Source organism: Podarcis raffonei, chromosome 9 (genome assembly GCF_027172205.1).
Source record: "Podarcis raffonei isolate rPodRaf1 chromosome 9, rPodRaf1.pri, whole genome shotgun sequence".
In the NCBI taxonomy this organism is placed as follows: domain Eukaryota; kingdom Metazoa; phylum Chordata; class Lepidosauria; order Squamata; family Lacertidae; genus Podarcis; species Podarcis raffonei.
Window position 1 is genome coordinate 18,464,504 of NC_070610.1, and position 9,614 is coordinate 18,474,117.

The following is a 9,614-nucleotide window of genomic DNA, read 5'->3' on the forward strand; positions in this document are numbered from 1 at the left end:
ATGTCCAACAACATAGTCCTTTAAATAAGTTGGGCACTTGGAAACTCTGCCAGACCGCCGGGGAGTGGTACCCAGGGTGAGAACTTCAGTACATAACAGGTAGAGTTATGAGGCCAAGACCAACACAACCAAGAAGAAAATGTCATTTTTTCCCCTGCGCACAGGGCTGGCCTAGCACATTCCACACCCCAGTTCAGTTTGCATTGTGCTACAACCTTTATTTACATCCACAAGCCAGTAAATTACTACTAGCGTTACACATGCTCAGTGTATAATGGAAATCACCTGCACCAAGGCTATCATTAGAGCCTTAAACTTCACATCAGGCTGACAACTGCAGCCCTAATCTTATTTGTCACTGCAAAGCTTTATTGATTTGTTTGTATAGAGCCACAGACATGCCCTATAATATCTATGTATCTCGTTGCGGAAAGCACAGCATCGTATCTTCCTAAATTTTAATACCTTCTTTATAAAAAAGAACCAGTTAACGGGTATCAACGTAATGAGATTTTTATCCCTGTGCTACAGATGTAATCTTCAGAGTATAGTTGGGGATGGATAATGCATGCTGACATACCACAGAAGAAAATATATGCCGTTGCTGGTATTTCTTTGTGAAGAGCACCAGTTTTTATTAATCAATGAATGAATCTGTAGACTAAATTTCACTCTCAAAGCCTTCAAAACTCAGCACTTGTATTCATAGAATTATATGGCTTTAGTTCTAGATTTTAGCGATATTATTGTATTAATTTCATATTTGAAATAGGATAAGGATTTGGCTTTCTGACAGAAGTAATCTTGTGACTGCAGCTGTCAGTCGGCTTACTTGTTCTAAAAAAACGTAATATGGACTTCAATTGGATAACACAGGTTGCAGATCAAATAGGTTAGATATTGTGCACCAAGTGTCATCGAATGGAGTCAGGATGGAGATGGACCAACTGCATTCCTAGGTTCATCCCTAAGCCATGAAGCTCACTGAGTTAGCTTGAGCCAGTCACAACCTAGCCATGCAGAGTTGCTGGGAGAATAAATGGCAGGGGGGAGGAAGGCGAAAACAATGCCCACCATCAAGCTACTTGGAGGAAAAGTGGAACTTAAATAAATAAAATTTGGATCCTTTATTCTATCAGTATTATTGCATGCCATTAAACAGTCTACATTATGTTTTCAAATTTTCTACTAAATAATAAACATTAGAAGAATCTTCATTTTCTCATGTCCCTGATTTAGTTGTTATTGTTGTGTTACCACAATTTAAGCAAACATTTAAATGGTAGGTACTTGTTTATTTATATTGTGTGTGTGTATATATATATATATATATATATATATATATATATTATAGGGACGTGGGGGGCACTGTGGGTTAAACCACAGAGCCTAGGACTTGCTGATCAGAAGGTCGGCGGTTCGAATCCCTGTGATGGGGTGAGCTCCTGTTGCTCGGTCCCTGCTCCTGCCAACCTAGCAGTTCGAAAGCACGTCAAAGTGCAAGTAGATAAATAGGTACCACTCTGGTGGGAAGGTAAACGGCGTTTCCATGCGCTGCTCTGGTTCACCAGAAGCAGCTTAGTCATGCTGGCCACATGACCCGGAAGCTGTACGCCAGCTCCCTCGGCCAATAAAGCGAGATGAGCGCCACAACCCAGAGTCATCCATGACTGGACCTAATGGTCAGGGGTCCCTTTACCTTACTTGTTTATTACAACTGTTAATTTTTCACATCATAAAATATAGGGCTGGCTTGGGGGCATGATATTTGCCCCAGGTGCCAAAATGACTAGTTCTGGCCCGCAATGATAGCTTAGCTCCTGTTTACAACTCGTAGGCTAAGAATATGACTAGGACAAATTTCAATGGATTCTAGTCATTTAATGTCAAATTATAATTAAATGCACGGGCTAGAAGAAACATGGGAAAACATTCTTAACTGCCTAATTGCGTAGCCTAGCAACCAGTTTGTTGGATTTTCTCACGTAGAATTTTTTATCTGAAGAATTCAGTACTGTTTCCCTCATGAGCTGTTCAGATGTGGGAGCATCCCTGGTATTCCCTTCCAGGTCCCTGCCTTGATATCTTGGCATCTGGAGGAACGGATAACGCTAGTTCACCCCCTGTGCAACCGCCAGCCCCCTTGATGCTTAATTTCACCTCCCCCCGCCCCCCGCATGGCTACTGTACTAAATAACCAGAGTGACAATGTTCCAATAACATGTTCTATAACTAAAAAGGTAATGAATGGTACAACAAGGGCAGCAGACCAAAGTTAGCAATGCGTTGGGTATCTAGCCTGCTAAACATATTTCTTAACGGACTACCTACTGACACTAATATCTGCAAAGCCAGCCAGCGGAGCATTCCAGACTAACACAAAGGCATGCCACGATTCATTTCAGTTTTCCCCTTCGCTGTGTTAACAGATGCTTGAATCTGAACCATTGCGCATACACAGGTCCATAAATTTCGCCCAGTTTGTCCAAAAGAGGAAAGCATCCAGCCTCTAGGCAATGAAGAAGTCTGCTGGTCTTAATTAGCAATTAACGAGTTATCTCGGTGAACGGTGAAAGTTGATTTTGATTTGGAAAGGAAAGGAAAAGTCTCTCCTAAGAGAAAGAGGTGGGGAAATGTCCAGGAAAAGGGATCGCGTGACAGTACACCAGGTACCTCTTTAACGTTAGTACAAAATGGTAACCGATCCTGGGGTTACCATTTACTTATCTGAACAGGCGTTATATGGAAAACTTCCAGTTTTTTAGAAACTCTCACGAATAAATTAGTACTTTATAAACAGAAATGCATGTAACGTATTTAGTCTAAGGAGTGGAATCTTCACTCTCTGGAAGTTAGGTAAAGGTAAAGGGACCCCTGACTATTAGGTCCAGTCGTGACCGACTCTGAGGTTGCGGTGCTCATCTCGCTTTATTGGCCAAGGAAGCCAGTGTACAGCTTCCGGGTCATGTGGCCAGCATGACTAAGCCGCTTCTGGTGAACCAGAGCACCACACAGAAACACCGTTTACCTTCCCGCTGGAGCGGTACCTATTTATCTACTTGCACTTTGACGTGCTTTCGAACTATTAGGTTGGCAGGAGCTGGGACCGAGCAACGGGAGCTCACCCCGTTGCAGGGATTCGAACCGCCAACCTTCTGATCAGCAAGTCCTAGGCTCTGTGGTTTAATCCACAGCGCCACCCACGTCCATTCTCTGGAAGTTAACATTCACTATATATTTTATAACTCAAGATTATCCAAGTGACCATGGCTAAGCCAAATGTCAGTTATGAATCTTTTGAGTAGCCTTGCCCCTATTGCACACCTTCAGCCTAGGCTTGTTGCAATGATCAAACCTGGCAGGCGAGAATAACATACACTGCTTTGAGCTCTTAGGAGGCAAAGTGGCATAAAAAAGCAATTTATAAATATATAAAACACTTCAATTCTCTGCCTGCATAAGCAAGAATTGTTCATTCGGAGTAACAACCTTGGATCAACAAAGGCCAAAACAGCATTGAGCTTCTTTCTTTCTTTCTTTCTTTCTTTCTTTCTTCCTTCCTTCCTTCCTTCCTTCCTTCCTTCCTTCCTTCCTTCCTTTCTTTCTTTTCTGTAATTCTTATCACACAGGGAGAAAGCAATTTGGAGAGTGCAATTTTTAGCAGGTAAGCAACAAGAACAAGAAAGGGTTAAGTAGACTGTCGTTGTCATCGATGTTGCTCATTTAAGAAAAAAATCTCCAGAGAGAAGAGAGAACAAAACTGCCTGTCTCTTCTAGTCTGGACCTCAGAATAAGAACAGAGAATGAATTATAGCTCTGGGTATCAGTAGGCTAAAAGGTAAAGGGACCCCTGACCATTAGGTCCAGTCGTGGCCAACTCTGGGGTTGCGGCGCTCATCTTGCTCTATAGGTTGAGGGAGCCGGCGTACAGCTTCCGGGTCATGTGGCCAGCATGACTAAGCTGCTTCTGGCGAACCAGAGCAGCGCATGAAAATGCCGTTTACCTTCCTGCCGGAGCAGTACCTATTTATCTACTTGCACTTTGATGTGCTGTCAAACTGCTAGGTGGGCAGGAGCTGGGACTGAACAACGGAAGCTTAACCCATCACGGGAATTCAAACTGCCGACCTTCCAATCGGCAAGCCCTAGGCTCTCTGGTTTAGACCGCAGCGCCACCTGTATCCCACAGTTGTCTACACCACAAAGCCTACGGCTTGCCGATCGGAAGGTCTGCAGTTCGAATCCCCATGACGGGATGATCTCCCATTGCTTGGTCCCTGCTCCTGCCAACCTAGCAGTTCGAAAGCATGTCAAAGTGCCAGTAGATAAATAGGTACTGTTCCGGAGGGAAGATAAACGGCATTTCCGTGCACAGCTCTTGTTCACCAGAAGTAGCATAGTCATGCTGACCACATGACCCGGAAGCTGTGTGCCGGCTCCCTTGGCCAGTAAAGGGGGATGAGCCCCGCAACCCCAGATTCGTTCGCAAATGGACCTAATGGTGAGGGGTACCTTTACCTTTAAGGCACCGAGGGCTGATTTTTTTTTTGCCAGCAATAAAAGGTACTTTTTACACTGCCAAACCTTTCAGAGGAGAATTTGCAACAGTTTGGCACCATTTTTGAGTGAATCGGAGAACGTCAGATTTTTACTGAAATTATGACCCCGCGGCTTAGGGATTTTTTCAGAAAAATGTTTTTCCGTGGGTTAAGTAGTCGAGGGCTGATTTCGTGGCCTATTATAAAAAAAAACCTTCTGTTTCCACCACCAAACCTTTCAGGGCAGAATTTGCAACAGTTTGGCACCATTTTTGAGTGAATTGGAGAACGTCAGATTTTTGCTAAAATCAAAGACCTAAGTTGTTTTATAGATGGTATATTACACCCGTTAAACTTGCAAAAATGTATAAGGTAAACAATAAATGTTGGAAATGTAAAGAAAAAGAAGGAAAATTTTACCATATGTGGTGGGAATGTAAAAAGGTTAAAAACCTCTGGGAAATGATATATAATGAAATGAAGAAAATGTTGAAATATACATTTATTAAAAAACCAGAAGCATTTTTATTAGGCATTGTAGGAAATGATATAAATAGAAGTGATTGTAAGTTGTTTTTGTATGCAATGACAGCAGCACGAATTTTATTGGCACAAAAATGGAAGCAAGAAGAATTACCGACGAAAGAAGAGTGGAGGATGAAATTGATGGACTATGCAGAACTGGACAAATTAACGGGAAGAATTCGAATCTCTGGCAGGACCAGAGATTTACAGAAGATTGTCATAAATTTACGGACTATATGAAAAGTAATTGTGATGATTTAATTACATTTGTAGGTTTGCAGGAAGTTTTGTAGGGGAATAATTTGAATTATTGCCTAATTGAATGAAGGGACTATATTGGTTATGAGGTTAAAGGTAATAAAAATTTAAGAAATGCAGGAGAAATCTTGAAGATGGGAGATCATCAGAGGAGCTGAGGGAAGTCTAAAAGATTGTATAAGAGTTGGAAATTTGTAAAATGTATGACAATATAAATGTTTTTAAAATGAATAAAAATTATATGTATAAAAAAGAAATAAGCCCCCCCTCCAAAGAAAGAAAAAAAGAAATCGAAGACCTAAGTATTATGCTAAAGCCTAAGAGCAAAAAAGAACACATCATCTAGAAGCCTACCTTTTATAAGAATTATGTACGCAAAACATCATTCTAAGCAATAGTTAAATTTATGGATCTCTCAACGTAATCTCTGTCGTAGAATACAGACACTCAGAAGCTAGGCAAAAGCCTCGTACGTACCTAACTTTTAAGTGCTTTTCCAGCAAACTGCCATTGTCACTTTTTATCTAAATGCCACCTTTTTGATTTGCTTAGATGCTTTACACAAATCTTGTTTGTTCCTTTGTCTGCTTTGAGTGTAGCAGAAATATTTTCAGGAATAATTACGGGATTGTGCAGCAGCTTTTATCCAATAGAGAAATCAACGAAACTTTAGCATATTTAGTGCAAGAGGGACACACATATTTCTAATGTTTGGGCTATTTGAGTTCTGGTGTGACAATATAACAGGGCATTTTAAAAATTACCTTTTCCTTGTACATTTTGTTTATTACGTTGTATGTTCTCCCAATTCTTCAATATCTCAAACTGAGGGATTTGATAAATAAATGTGCATGCTAAGTGCTATAAGCTGAGACTCCAATACTTTGGCCACCTCATGAGAAGAGAAGACTCCCTGGAAAAGACCCTGATGTTGGGAAAGATGGAGGGCACAAGGAGAAGGGGACGACAGAGGATGTGATGGTTGGACGGTGTTCTTGAAGCTAAAAACATGAGTCTGACCAAACTGTGGGAGGCAGTGGAAGACAGGAGTGCCTGGCGTGCTCTGGTCCATGGGGTCACGAAGAGTCGGACACGACTAAACGACTAAACAACAACAACAAGTGCTATAAACTAAATATAAGTGATTCATCAGCTACACATTTATTGCAACCCTACTTAGCGCAGAAGCTGAGCACCAGGTTCCCCCTGCATAAGTTTGCATCCCACATACATGAGGACTTGGATGAGTTGATGGCAGCTCTCCCTGGACTCGAAATATTTTGGTCACAATTGCTTCAGTGACGTGCGTGGCGCAGTAGCCACTGCCCAGCTGCTACCGAGAAGGCCAGAAAGCACATGGATGGCACAAGGATAGCACAAGAAGGTCCTTACCTTGGGAGGTGCGGTTATCCACCATGCAGGCCAGGAAGCGCACTAATAATACTGTGGCTAAGGTGGTTTAGCCTTGGGGGGTGCCTTGATTTTGCACCCTGACGTTACCATCAAAGCTTCTCCCTTTTACAGGGATGATGAAGTGCACCTCTCTTCAGCTGGGATTGACCTCTGGTTGAGTGCTGTGTCCTTGGGGTTGAGGAATTGGTTGCAGTTGTGAGTGGTTTGGTGGTGAGCTCTCGGGGCTCATTTTGGCAGTTAGGCATTGGTTAATTTTGGTTGGTGGAGGGTATGTGGTTGGCTGTGCCTGCCCCTCCAATGCTGCTGCTGCTGCAAGGGTATTCTGGTAAAGGAACCCAGGGGCTCGCCATGCTTTTGTCCGAATCCCTGGCAAGGGGCTTGGGCCACGCAAGAGCCCCTGGGAGCATTTGGGGAGAGGTGAGAGCCTGACACCCAGCTTTATTCTCTCCCCAAAAATGTTTACCCTTACGGACTTCCGCAGGCTTGCGGTTGTCAGTTCTGTTCCTACCTCTAAGTGGGAACAGATAGTCGCTAACCAATGCCTAAGCAACCACTCACATACTGTAATTCAATAAAGTTGTGGCCAAAATTATCCCAAAAACCAAAACAAAAATGTTGTGTGAACTGTGTCTTTATTTGGGGGTGTCCTGGCAGGCCTCGACACACAACTAAATATGCATGCTAAGTGCTATAAACTAAATATAAGTGATTCAACAGCTACACATTTATTGCAACCCTACTGAGTGTAGAAGCTGAGCACCAGGTTATGGCAAAAATAGTTCAGTTCTGGATGCAGGGAGGAAATTGTATAATCTCTCCAAGTTATAAATACTTATTTAGAACACAGATGTTTAATTTAGTAAGAGACTCACTTGCCAAAGTTAATATAACCTCTACAGGTGCATTGTCTGATATTGCAATTGGGTCAGCCTCACACAAAATACTCCAGTAGAATAGCACTGAAAGAAACAGGAATAATGTCACTGTGACACAGATTTGAAATGTAATTGCTCTTAGTATCAGGTGTCATCCTATTATGCCTCCACGCAGAACTGCTTTGGACTCATTCCACAAGACCTGTGGCTGTAGCTAGGGACTGGAATCACTTGTTATTTGAAATATGTATATCAAACCACTCTACCTTCACTTTCAAGGTAGCTTTTGACAAAATTAAAAAAAATATATCTATAAAATAAGTAATACCAGTAAAACAAAAGAATGTTTCTGGATACCCTGGAAGCTGCCCAGAATGGGGTACAAATAATAAAATAATCGTCTTGTTGTTGTTATCAGTGCTTTTGTCTGGGGGGAAGCATACCCTAAACATTTTGTGAATCTTTGTACTTTGGTCCATTTACTATACTTATTTCCCCCGATTTGAACGAGAAAATGGTGATTTTCTTGAGTCCAAATGAGAGTAACCCTAAACATTCTTTTGGGGGGGAAAGCACTGGTGTTATTATTATTGCTAAACTACCCTAAATAATAGGGATGCGGGTGGCGCTGTGGGTTAAACCACAGAGCCTAGGACTTGCCGATCAGAAGGTCGGCGGTTCGAATCCCCGCGATGGGGTGAGCTCCCGTTGCTCGGTCCCTGCTCCTGCCAATCTAGCAGTTCGAAAACAAGTCAAAGCACAAGTAGATAAATAGGTACCGCTCCGGCGGGAAGGTAAGCGGCGTTTCTGTGTGCTGCTCTGGTTCGCCAGAAGCAGCTTAGTCATGCTGGCCGCATGACCCGGAAGCTGTACGCCTGCTCCCTCGGCCAATAAAGCAAGATGAGCGCCGCAACCCCAGATTCGGCCATGACTGGACCTAATGGTCAGGGGTCCTTTACCTTTACCTTTACCCTAAATAATAACAGAACAAAACCAGAAGCTGCATACTTCAAAACCTTAAGTTGTATCAAATCCTGTAAGTGAATGCCTAAAAAACCTCGGGTTCCTTAAAAGCTTAAATAAACTATGGATTTAACTGTTGCAGAAAGACTATGAAGGAAGTGCTGAATGAATGGGGCAGAGGGAGGATGCTCCTCAGTTATGGTGCCCCAACCAAAAAGGCCCTGACTTCTGTTGCTACTGGGCTGCCAGGCCTCCATTCTGACCCCACATTTGCCTGCTCTACTCCAGGTGCCAGGTAGAAGGCTTGTATGTTCAAGCAAGTTAGAGGCATTACATAATAAAAATTTCATTAAGAAGACAGTGTGTGCAACTTGAAAGCTTCAGCCAAGCAGGAACAATAAAGCCCTTCTGGCTGGAAGAAAGTTGGCTAAGCAGGTGAGAAGGAAGCACTAAAGTAAGCTGAGGAACCCCCTGGCCATAGAGCACCACAGGCCAAATAAGCAGCTTACTTATATCTTGTAAAAATGTTTTCTGTCCTTTTTGTTGTTTAGTTGTGTCCGACTCTTCGTGACCCCATGGACCAGAGCACGCCAGGCACTCCTGTCTTCCACTGCCTCCCGCAGCTTTGGTCAAACTCATGCTGGTAGCTTCGAGAACACTGTCCAATCATCTCGTCCTCTGACGTCCCCTTCTCCTTGTGCCCTCCATCTTTCCCAACATCAGGGTTTTTTCCAGGGAGTCTTCTCTTCTCATGAGGTGGCCAAAGTATTGGAGCCTCAGCTTCAGGATCTGTCCTTCCAGTGAGCACTCAGGGCTGATTTCCTTCAGGATGGATAGGTTTGTTCTTCTTGCAGTCCATGGGACTCTCAAGAGTCTCCTCCAGCACCATAATTCAAAAGCATCAATTCTTCGGCGATCAGCCTTGGTCCAGCTCTCACTTCCATACATCACTACTGGGCAAACCATAGCTTTAACTATACGGACCTTTGTTGGCAAGGTGATGTCTCTGCTTTTTAGGATGCTGTCTAGGTTTGTCATTGCT